The sequence below is a fragment of the Gavialis gangeticus genome, unplaced genomic scaffold, assembly GCF_001723915.1.
Source record: "Gavialis gangeticus isolate Ggan-Ray unplaced genomic scaffold, GavGan_comp1, whole genome shotgun sequence".
Taxonomy (NCBI): Eukaryota; Metazoa; Chordata; order Crocodylia; family Gavialidae; genus Gavialis; species Gavialis gangeticus.
Genome location: NW_017729017.1, coordinates 13,147,454 through 13,158,750, shown reverse-complemented (window position 1 = coordinate 13,158,750; position 11,297 = coordinate 13,147,454). Strand labels below are relative to the sequence as shown.

The 11,297-nt window shown below is 48.7% G+C and overlaps 1 long non-coding RNA gene across 1 annotated transcript in view; it reads left to right on the top strand.

The window, feature by feature from the left end:
• The first annotated feature begins 5,213 nt into the window (after positions 1-5,213).
• Positions 5,214-11,297, top strand: part of LOC109294658 — a 21,766-nt gene continuing 15,682 nt past the window's right edge. Inside the window, exons 1-2 of the long non-coding RNA XR_002096598.1 lie at positions 5,214-5,418; positions 8,928-8,939. This is a non-coding gene — a long non-coding RNA (uncharacterized LOC109294658). The remainder of the gene's footprint in view (positions 5,419-8,927; positions 8,940-11,297) is intronic.

Here is an 11,297-nt window from a genome sequence, read left to right as displayed (position 1 = left end):
AGGGATGTGGCCAGCCTGGAGAGGGTTCAGAGGAGGACCATCCACTTGGTGAGAGGGCAGCAGGACAGGCCCTGTGAGGAGAGACTGAGGGACCTGAACCTGTTCAGCCTCAGCAAGAGGAGGCTGAGGGGGGACCTGGTGGTTGCCTACAAACTCATCACGGGAGATCAACGGCAAATAGGTAGAGCCCTTTTCTCCACAGCACCACCTGGGATCATGAGGAACAATGGTAATAAACTGATGGAGAATATGTTTAGGGTAGAAATCAGAAGACAATTTTTTACAGTTAGGGTGGCCAAAATCTGGAACCAACTTCCCAGGGAAGTGGTCCTCGCCCCTACCTTGGGCAAATTCAAGAGGAGGTTGGATGATCACCTGTCTGGGGTCTTGTGAACCCAGCATTCATTCCTGACTGTGGCAGGGGGTCAGGCTAGATGATCTGTTCAGGTCCCTCCTAACCCTAGCTTCTATGAAACTATGGAACAGCCCTCTGAGATAGCACATTGGGATTATTCCTATTTTACATATCATAGAGAAGTAGGGCTGCAAGGGACCACCAGAGGTCATCTAGTCCAAACACCCTGCCTGAGGAAGAATCATCCCTATCAAAACCAACCTATACAGTCTATAATCTAAACTCTACATAAAACTACCATCAACATTGACACAACACAGACCTAACATTCTAACCTGCCACAGATAAAGCAGAGAAACCATGGCAGCCAATGTCCTACTTCTATAAAATGTTGTCAATATATGCTGAAGAGATCCTGGGTGAAGGGCCATGCCCCCCATTACAGAGGAAGGCAAAAACCTACATATCCAAATAATCCAGGAGAAGTTTACTTTAGAGTAAACTACTTAAGAGTATACTCTCCTGGGCACATGTCTACACATGTAGAGATGTGTGAAAAGATTTGCTGCTCTTAGCAGCAGATTGCTTCTACTCCCCATGGCCCTGCAACCTGGGTGCTAGCTCAGGGGCCAGGAGACAGATATCTCCTGGTTGGGGCTGGGACATTGCTCCCTGCCCCCAGGAGCTTCCTGCTGCCAGAGCTATCCCAGCACTAGCCCTGTAACTGTGGAGATGGTGCTGGGAGATAAGGATTTTCTGTGATCATGAAGTGGAAGCTGGGACCTCCCTGCTGCTGGGGCAGGATGACATTGTCCCCACCCAGGCTCTGGTGGCAGATCCCATCCTGGAAGCAGGGAACTCCCACCCCCTGCTGCCCATCTGACTGGGAGGCATCTACGTATGTGCTACTGTGCAGTTACTAATCATGAGTCAATTTGCTACTTTCATTTGTAGACAGCAATTTTACTCACTATTAGAGACAATTACGGCACAGTAAGTATCTGCACATGTAGATGTGGATGCTTACTGTGCAGAAATTAGCTCTACTTCACAGTAAAGTATCTCATGTAGATGCACCCAGTCTGTACTAACCTGTTGGGAGACAGCAACCAGCAAGACCTATAAGCATCAGAAATATCCATGGTAGAACGTAGGCATAGCTTCACCTAGAACATCCCCAACCAGCGGCTGTCCAACCTCTTCTTGAACACCTTCAGTCATGGATAGTCTACAATTTCCCTAGGTAATCTAGTCCACTGTCTCACTGTTGTCACAGTGAAGAAGTTCCAGGTATTCATTCTAAATTTACCTTGCTGCAACTTCAAGCCATTGGTCCATGTCCTTCTCTCTACAGCAAGAGAGAAAAGTTGCTTTTCCTCTTCTTCACGGCAGCCTTCATATACATGAAGACTGCTATCATGTTCCTTATTCTGCAAGCTCCTTCAGCCTTTCTTCATATGACCTTCCTTCTAAGCCTTTGATCATTTTTGTTGTCTGCCTCTGGACCCTATCTAACTTTTCCATGTCCTTTTTTTAAAAATGTTTAATGGTGGAGCCTAGAACTATATACAGTACTCCTGAGGAGGCCTAAACCTGTCTTGCACTTAATGCTTCTATTGATGCATTCCAAAACCACATTTGCCTTTTTGTGCAGCTGCAATACACTGCAGACTCATAGAGTCTCTAATCTACCAAGACTCCCATGTCCTTTTTCATTGTGCTACCATCCAACCAGGTGTCACACATTTTATATTTGTGTTTTTAATTATTCCTTCTGAGGTGTAGCACCTTACATTTGTTCACAATGAACTTCATCTATTAGCTCTAGACCAACTTTCCAATCTGTTGAGAGAGATCAGCATTGTGCTCCCATCCTCCAATGTGTTCTCAGTCCCTTCCAGTTTAATGTCATCTGCAAACTTCTTCAAGAAGCTTTATATTCCAGCATCCAAATTGTTAATAAACACAATGAACAGCACTGGGCCCAGGACAGACCCCTGTGGGGCTCCACTCAAAACCTTCTGCCATTCTGACATGGGCCTGTTAATAATTACCCTTTGCTTGTGGATATTAAGCCATTTATCTATCCACCTTATAGTAGTTTTATCTAGGCCATATTTCTCCAATCTGTTTATGAGAAGGTTATGCAGAACCATGTCAAAAGCCTTATTGAAGTCCAGATACACTATGTCCACAGCATTCCCTTTATCTACCCAAGTAGTTACTTTGTCAAAGAAGGAGATCAAGGTTGCTTGACACTATTTATTTTTCATAAACACATACTAGCTGCTTGTGATCAGCCTTTTTTCCTCCAGATGCTTTCAAATGGCCTTCCTTAGGATATGCTCCGGTAACTTCCCAAATATTGAGGTGAGGCTAACTGGTGTGTAATTCCCCTGGCCCTCCTTCTTACCTTTTTTAAAGAGAGGACTACACTGGCCCTTTTCCAGTCCTCTGGTACTTGGCCTCTCTCTCACAACTTCATGAAGATGAGGAACTGAGACATTTAAGTATTAATTCCCATTGGTTTGGGAGCTAGGTGCCTAAGTAAAATTAAGGATCAGGGTGTAAAGACTAAATACAATAAAAGAATTAGAATCTTACAAGTTGGTGTTTCAGGGTGCCTGTAGAAGTATGAGACACCTGCTCTGATGCACTGTAATTGTAGCATGCTCTATCAGCCTTGCTGTCTCAGTATTCAGCATCCTCATGTTTCAGAATGGTGGCAGGGTGCTTTAACTAAAACTTGTTGGGAGAACTTCACTTCAGTGCCCCTTCCAACATTTTGAAGTGTGGGATGCTGACTACATGAGAAGCTGTGGGCTCCTTAATTAGAGCAGTTCCTGAGACAGCCTCTAATTAAAGCACCCCCTCCCCACCTTGAGCATATGTAAGGCCACTGGGTGCCTGTTCAGATCCGGGGGTTTAATCCTCATTAAATTAAATAGGTTTATAAAATTTAAAATTGTGTTTTTTAGAGCATTGCATCTGTGTTTGCATGTACTAGACTTTAGAATTAATTAAGCCCAGTATGCAATTCCCTGTAAATTCCAGCAGGGGGAGCCACATACCTATCTACTCTGCTGCTGTCTTCACTACTGAATTACAGCTGGGGGTGTATGTAGACCAGTAATACACTACTAATCCCCTCCCTCCTCACTCCTGATCCCTCCGCCCTGGGAGCCTTATGCTAACCCCACCTTAACCCCACTCTGTCAAACTGTGGGTACCCTGAAACCATGTGAACTTCCACCCCTTGTAAACTCACTGATCCCATGTGAACTCCCACCCCTCCCCCATCTCCTCCCATGCCCCCTATAGCCCCTTAAAGGCCCCCCAAAAGGCCCCCTCTCTCCAAGCAAGGGATCCTGATGATAATCCACAGTAATCATAAGCCCATCCCACCCACCGTGGGGGGGAGTGAGGGGACCCTCCAGCTTCCCCAACCTGCCCAAATAGGCGCCCTGCCACTTGCACCCCTCTAGGCTCTGATCTCCAGCAGGTGGCCTATGGCAGGGACCCCATGCCAAGCCATGTGCATCCTTTCCAACACCCCCAAACCACATGAACTCCCATGTAAGAAAACAAATGTAAATGTGTGTGTGTGTGTATGTATATATATGTATGTATGTATATATATATGTGTATATACACATAAATATAAAATATATATAATTTAAATTATAAATATATAAATATAAATTGTTATAGGGTGAGGAATTGGTGGCCCGCATGTTCATCATCCTCATCCACATTGCTAGTGGTGGTTGCGGCTGGAGTGGAGGGAGGATATACACCACCCATGGTGGTGGTGGCAGTGCATGCACCACCAGGACCACAGGTTAATACATCATGGAGGGGTAGACCAAAAACTTGTGTCCATCCAACACTTTGTTTTCTGTGTTTCAGGACTACATTTCCCAGCATCCCTCAGCAGTTAGGGCTTGGGATGGTTTCCATGGGGACCCCTGCTGCAGGTACACCTGCACTGTGATGCTGTGAATACCTGCACATATGCGTGTGACTGTATCTGGCAATGCGCACGGTTCTGCAATGGTGGCTATAGCCGGTACTGCTTCCCGGTCCCCGGCAAAATCTTTCTTCCAGACCTAATGGCATGGCATGTAGATGCATCTCAGCACATTGAGAAACAAGGTGTAATGGACACCTTTCCTTTACTCTAAAAAGCATTCTTGGTAATTTATTTGGATATAGTCTTAAAAGGTGGCTAAGAAGCTGGCAAATGCCCCCCCCACACACACACCAAAAAGCTGAGGACTCCTGCAGGATGCTCATACCACCACCTGCCTCCCCTGCCTGGGCCAAGGAGAGGTTTAATTTACCCTTAACAGATCATGGTCCACCCAGAGTGGCTAGGATACCAGGTTTCAGGCACAGAGTTGTGCATGGCCTCACCCCCACCCCCAAAATGCCAGCCTGCAAACAATAACCCCATTCCCCAGGCCAGGCAGCTGCTCCCTCCCCTCCTCCCATGTTCTGCTGCAGTCCCCAGTGGTGTCCAGCTACTCAGGTCACTGTGGGAATCCGCTTCTGTCTGCAGGGAGCCCCCTGCCTGATCCTTCACCTGAGGGCCCCCCTCACCCCCGCCCCCCTCACTGAAACCTCCTCCCTGCCATTACAGAAAAATGTACTGAAGATATAGATGTTTTCTAGTGTAAATAGGAATTTTATTTTTATGGGAAGAACCATTCAGTGCTAGTTGTTCACAGCATCCATAATATGTGTGGCCAGGCAATCCCACACAAGGGCTGCCCAACCAGCATCTCCATGCTGGTATTGCCAGATGCGATGCATTGCCTGCCCTTGTCACTGTCTGGCTATTGCTTCCAGCGCTTCATCAGCCCACAACTCACTGAAAACCTCTCCTCTGGTTTCACAAATATTGTGGAGCACACAGGCTGTCACTAAAAGGCTGTTATGTTTCCTGACTCCAACTCAAGCCTGCAGTTCAGCACCCTCCACTGTGCTTTGAGGCAGTCAAAGGCACATTCAACAACCAATCTGCATTTGCTGAGATGGTAGTTAAAAGCCATCTTCTGTGGGTTGGTAATGTGGCCTTCATAAGGTTTCATGAGCCAGGGCATGAGAGAGTAAGCATTGTCCACTATTATAAGCGAGGGGACAGCAACACCATGGATCACTGTGTTGAGGACTCCGGGTGCATAGTGTCCTTTCTCCATCAAGGCAGGCAGCGGACAGTTTGTAAACACATGCACATCATGTGTGTTGCCTGCCCATGTGGTATAAATGTTCATGAACCAGCCCCAGTGATCCACCATGGCTTGCAGGATCACTGAGACCAACTCCCTTCTTGTTCATGAATGACCACTTCTTCCCCCCCACCACCCAGGAGGATTGCACAGGGGGGAGGTGTGCTGTCAAAAGCTCCCACTCAGTTAGGGAACCCTATGGCATTGAAGCCACCACTAACATCTTGGGGGTTACCAAGACAAATAAAGTTGTTCTCCATGATATCCTGCAGCAGCTGGCATACCTCATGAGTTGCCAGCCTGGCTATTTAGGGAGCCATGCTAAACTGGTTTGTGATGTAGCAGAGGCTGGCAGGGGTGGCCAGTTTCATGATAGCCATGGGCGCCCTCTTGTCCAGAGCGATGGTGGGATGTGTAACAGTGTTCTGCCTCAAAATTTTTGGCCCCAGCATCAAGACAATGTAATTAAATGTCTCCCTGGTATTTTGGAGCATCTTGAGCCACTGTTGATCATTCCAAGTGGTCAGTATGATTCACTCCCATCAGTCTGTGCTGCTCACATGGGCCCAGACCCTGCAGTTATTGCTCCTGAGGGTGATCCACAGAGCCCTTTCAGCATTCACTTCTGTACCTGCCTCTTGGTTATCCCACTCCACCGCACATCAAAGTGCCTTTTTTTGCGAGGCACTTCTACGCTCTGGCATCTCATCAGAAGTATTTACAAGTAGTAACGTAGTATGCACTGCCATTATTAGCTGCACCTCTATTTTATGCAGTAAGTCCAAGGCCAGCAGCAGGATACTTAACAACAGTTCCTCCTCCTCCTCACCCATTTTGTCCAGATTCTCCATTTTGGCCTCCTCACTAATTTTGTTATGCTTCTTCATGTCCATGTCCTCATGTATTTCATCTGGAATTTCCATTTCATCCTTCTTGCTCATCCTGTCTGGATTCCATGAAGCCAGTTTGTTTGCATGTATGCAGCAGGGCTGTTTCTCAGCACACAGCACTACCACCAAGGTTCATGCGGATGGGGGGAGAGGGGGAGGTTCTGAATAGTAATGGAAGCTGAATAATGAGCATTGCAAGTGACCTCCTATCTGCATGTCAATGATTACCCTGGTCAGGTGCTAGGTGATGGTACAGCAGAGCCTTTGTCCTTTACCATGGTGGGTGGGTGTGGGGAAGGTGATGTAGCACCCATTCACTTTGAACTTAAATGTGGCATTTAAGTTGACCCCTGGAACCCATTCATGTGCTCTGGATGCACGATACTGGCTTTTACTGGTTCAATGAATAAGCACACCCAAGAAGGGTAGATCTCAGGTGTGCCTACTCATTCTCAGGTAGTTGTCCTTAGAAAGAAGTATCTGCCCAGAAACCATCCCTGCCCTGCTAGAACCCTGATTTGAAAGAAACATCTCCCCAGAAAAGAGCCTTGCCCCACACTAGCCCAGGTTTAGTGGAAGCATCTCCCCAGAAAACAGCCATGCCCTGCAAGATCCCTGGTTTGAAAGCAAATTCTCCCCAGAAAAGAGCCCAGGCCTACAAAAATCCTGGTTTGAAAGCAACATCCACCCAGAAAACAGCCTTCTCCCACACTAGCTAAGGTTTGAAACAGGTGTGTGATGGACATTGCTGTCTCAGTAGCTACCATTAACATCTCAGAAACTAAGGCAGGCATCAAAGAACCACAACCATCAAGTCCTCTCCCAACAAACGTCCATCCATACTTGACCCCCCCACAGCTTTGGAATGGGGATTAATTAGCAGACATGCTGTATTTGTAGTGCTGGATGAGCATTGCAGCCTCCTGCACCCCACTCTCCCCTGCCCATACCCTGTTAGAATGAGTTCTGCTCCCCTGCCCCAATATAATCCCATTGTTCATTTCATTGATTGCAAAAAAATCTAGGATTCTGGCAGTCAAGGCCACAGTGCCCTTGATTTGGGGGCACAGCAGAAATGTCATCAAGAAATGTCTATATAATAGCCCCACCAAGTTTGCCAGTGACCTTTCATGACTCTGTTGTTGTCAGGATACCGCAGTCTTGACAACTACTTGGGCACATACAGCTTCCCCGATGCCTCAGAAAACCAAGTTCAGTGGTATGCAGGCAACAGAGCAGGAGGCTGACACGTCCATCAACCGTGGCCCCAGTGGGACCCGGGAAGATCTGAAGGACTTGCTCAACATTTGGTCAGAGGAAAAGATCATAGAGCAGCTGAAAAGTAGGAGGAATAAGCCAGTGTATACTGGAAGAGCAAAAGAAATGAAGGCACAAAGGCACAACCAGAACTGGACACAGAGTCAGAGTAAGATCAAGGCTCTGAGGTGTGTGTTTCATTGGGCCAAGGATAAAAATTCACACTCTGGGGCAAGGCACACAATTGCTCCTTTCTACTACCAGCTGTCCATCATTTTCTCCAAGGAGGCTTCCTGTCTCTGCTCATTTGGGACTGGCATTGTCTTGGAGAGCACACCTAAGGAAGGAGCCTCAGAGTGTCCTGAGACAGAAACGTTGAGCGTGTTGGAGCAGTGGGGTGACAACTCCATGGTGCTGGATAAGAAGAATGCCCAAGAGGAGGTGACCCTGGTCATGACCCTAGGTTCCCCTCTGATTTTATGGAGTAGCACAGATGAGAAGCAGGATAAGGAGGACACTGCTTTGGATGTGGTTATGGCATCAGAGGTTCCTCCAGAGACCCAAAGAACGAGTTTTGTTCCTGAGATACAAAAGGATGTGTGACTGGCGACTTGTAAGTATTGGGAAATGGGCATTATATTGTTGCCCTGTGGGGTCAGGTTAATGCTCAGGATCCCAATATCGTGCTGTTACAAAGGAGGGCATGGTGTACAGTTGCACATGCACACACTCAATAAATCAATTAGGTGTATACATGCACACTAGGCACATATGCCTACTCTGGGTGCATACACCCCCACCAGGCACACACACACACTCAGTCTAGGTGCATACACCCCCACCAGGCATGCACGCGTGCGTGCACACACACACACACACATACACACTACCAACTCAGGCACATACACATCCAAAATTACCAGTCTAGGCATATGCAGACCTATCACCAATTTAAGCACCTATATGCACCAAAAGTTAGACAAAAATCAATTGTCCATACCTGCACACACAATACACATACATGGATCACTAATTCATATATCACACACGATGACATATATATGTATATTTACCAGTTTGCACACAAACCACCCACTTAGACATACACACAGGTGAGTTCCTAACTTGGATGGTACGGTGTGGATACATGTGTGTTTGGCATACTTGGGATACCTGGGGTGGGGGAAGGTTAAGGTGAGAGAGAGAGTTAAAGTGTAGGGGGTGAAAGTTTCTGGAACCAGGATTAGAACTGGTAGACTGTTGAGAAGCCAGCTGAGGAACTGAGGCTTGGGGTTACTCTAGGTAAATTGACCTTAATTGATTAAAGGACAATGCCTAAAGCCTACAGAACAGGGGAGTGATGCCGGAGAGAAGCCGACATAGAGGCTGGGACTGAAGCCGGAGTTACTGGGGAGCCAAAAGATAAGCGGGGAGAGGGAAACTGGGACTGGGGCTTCAGGGGAGCTAGAGAAGGTGTGGAGGGAACTGGGAGCTGGCTCAGGTAACCAGGGGTTCTGGAGAGGGACTGCTGGGGAGCTCAGGAAGCTATGGGGGGAGGGGCTGCTGGTGCCAGGAGCTGGACAAGGGCTCCAGCTGCCGGGAAAACTGTGGGACAGCCTGAAAGAACTGCGCGTCCACCAACCCTAGATGGCACAAACCCAAATGGCTGCTAAGGATGGCTGGTGGGACAAAGTCTGGGTGGAGCTTAGGTAAGCTATTTAACCTCAGTCAACTCCAAGCCAAAACCAAGACCGCACTAACCACAATCATTGAGCTCCAGTATGCTGATGATGCTGTAGTATGCACTCACTCAGAAGCAAATCTTCAGGCAATGATCAACGTCTTTACTGAGGCATACAAGAAAATGGGACTGACACTTAATATTCAGAAGACTGAGGTCCTCCACCAACAAGCTCCTAATGAACAGTCTTCAGCTCCGGTAATCCATATCCATGGTGTGATTCTGGAGAACACTGAATATTTCCCATACCTGGGAAGCCATCTCTCACAGAAGGCTGACATTGACGAAGAAATCCATCATTGCCTCAAATATGCAAGTGCAGTCTTTGGATGCCTGAAGAAATGGGCATTCAAAGATCATGACATGAGAACTGAAATCAAGCTCATGGTTTATCAACAGGGATCTAGGTTTTGCATTTCCTATGGAAAAACCCCATGGCTTTTCCCTTTTAACTGAGAAAAAAATGCAGAGTTTTCATTTTAACAGAGAAACATGGATTTTCCACTTTTGCAAAGAGCTCTCTGCAGGCTGGCAGAGCTCAAGCCTGCAAGGGGCCTTGGGGAGTAGGAGAAGGGTGATCAGGCAGGGGATGGCATGTGCATGCGTGCGCTCACACATGCATATGGCCACCAGGCAGTCTGGAGAGCAGCTCCCACAGGTAAGTCTGGCAGTAGGGGGAAGCAGGGATTGAGGCCCCCATAGGGAGAGTGGGAGAGAGTTGGGCAGGGCTGGGCTGGGGCTGCTGCCCAGCCCAAGCGAAGTGTGGGGCTTAGGGCCCAGGGCCAGAACACACAGCCGCAGGGCCCAGGTGCGGAGTGGGATGGGGCCATGGGCATCTCATCTGGGGGGTAGGGGTTGGAATTAGCTCCCTGCTGTGTGCACTCCCAGGGTGCATGGGGGGCATATGCCCCCCCGACTTGTACACAGGGCAGATGTGGGGTGCCTGCAATGAGCTCAGGCTCCACATCCAGCTGTTTTGCCCCTAGGTCCTCTGCCGACCAGCGGGTGGCACCCAGCACAGCATGGCAGAATGAGGCAGGGTAGGGAAGCTCATTGCCACCACTGCAAGATGCACGCTGCCCTGGCTAAGAACCCCCTGCCCACCTGGCAGCAGCAGCAGGTTTGGTGGCACAGAATGGTGTCCCTTGCTGCTGCTGGCAGGCAGGGTGCACCTCACCAAGGTGGCATAGAGCTCCCAGCAATGTCAATGAGCTTCCTCACCTAGTCCCACTCTGTTCTGATGCATTGGGTCCTGCCCACTGAGCCCTGGAGGCCCCAGGGGGAAAGCAGCATAGTTGGGAGCCCAAGCCTGCAGTGGCCAGGCTGCACCCATCTCTGCCCCCACCACACATTCAACTCCAGCCATGCTGCCTATGTGGTAGGGGAGCTGGGCTGGAGCCAGATCCACCTCCCATGGAGCAGCTCCACTGCAGCAGGCACCACCTCCCATGGGCAGCAGTCAGGACTTAGGTGCTGCTGTAGGGGGCTGAAGACCCTGGTTCCTGGCCCTGTAGCCCTGGCAGCTTTCTGCAGTTTTCTCCAGCAGCTGGAGCTTTTCTTCAGCTTCCAGCACCTACTGCCTTTTCCCTGTGATTTTCTGCTGCCTGTCTCTGCTTTTCTGCTGCCCTGCTGCCTGCTGCTTTTCCTGTGATTTTCTGCTGTCCATCTCTCTGTTTTCAGGCTTTTCCTGCACCTTCTGTAATCCTCCACCCTGCCCTCCTGCAGCTTCCCAGCTCCTCTTAGCTGTCCTGCAGTTTTATCCAGCAGCTGGAGCCTTTCTCCAGCTTCGAGCACCTACCACTGCCCCCTGCAACTTCTCTAGC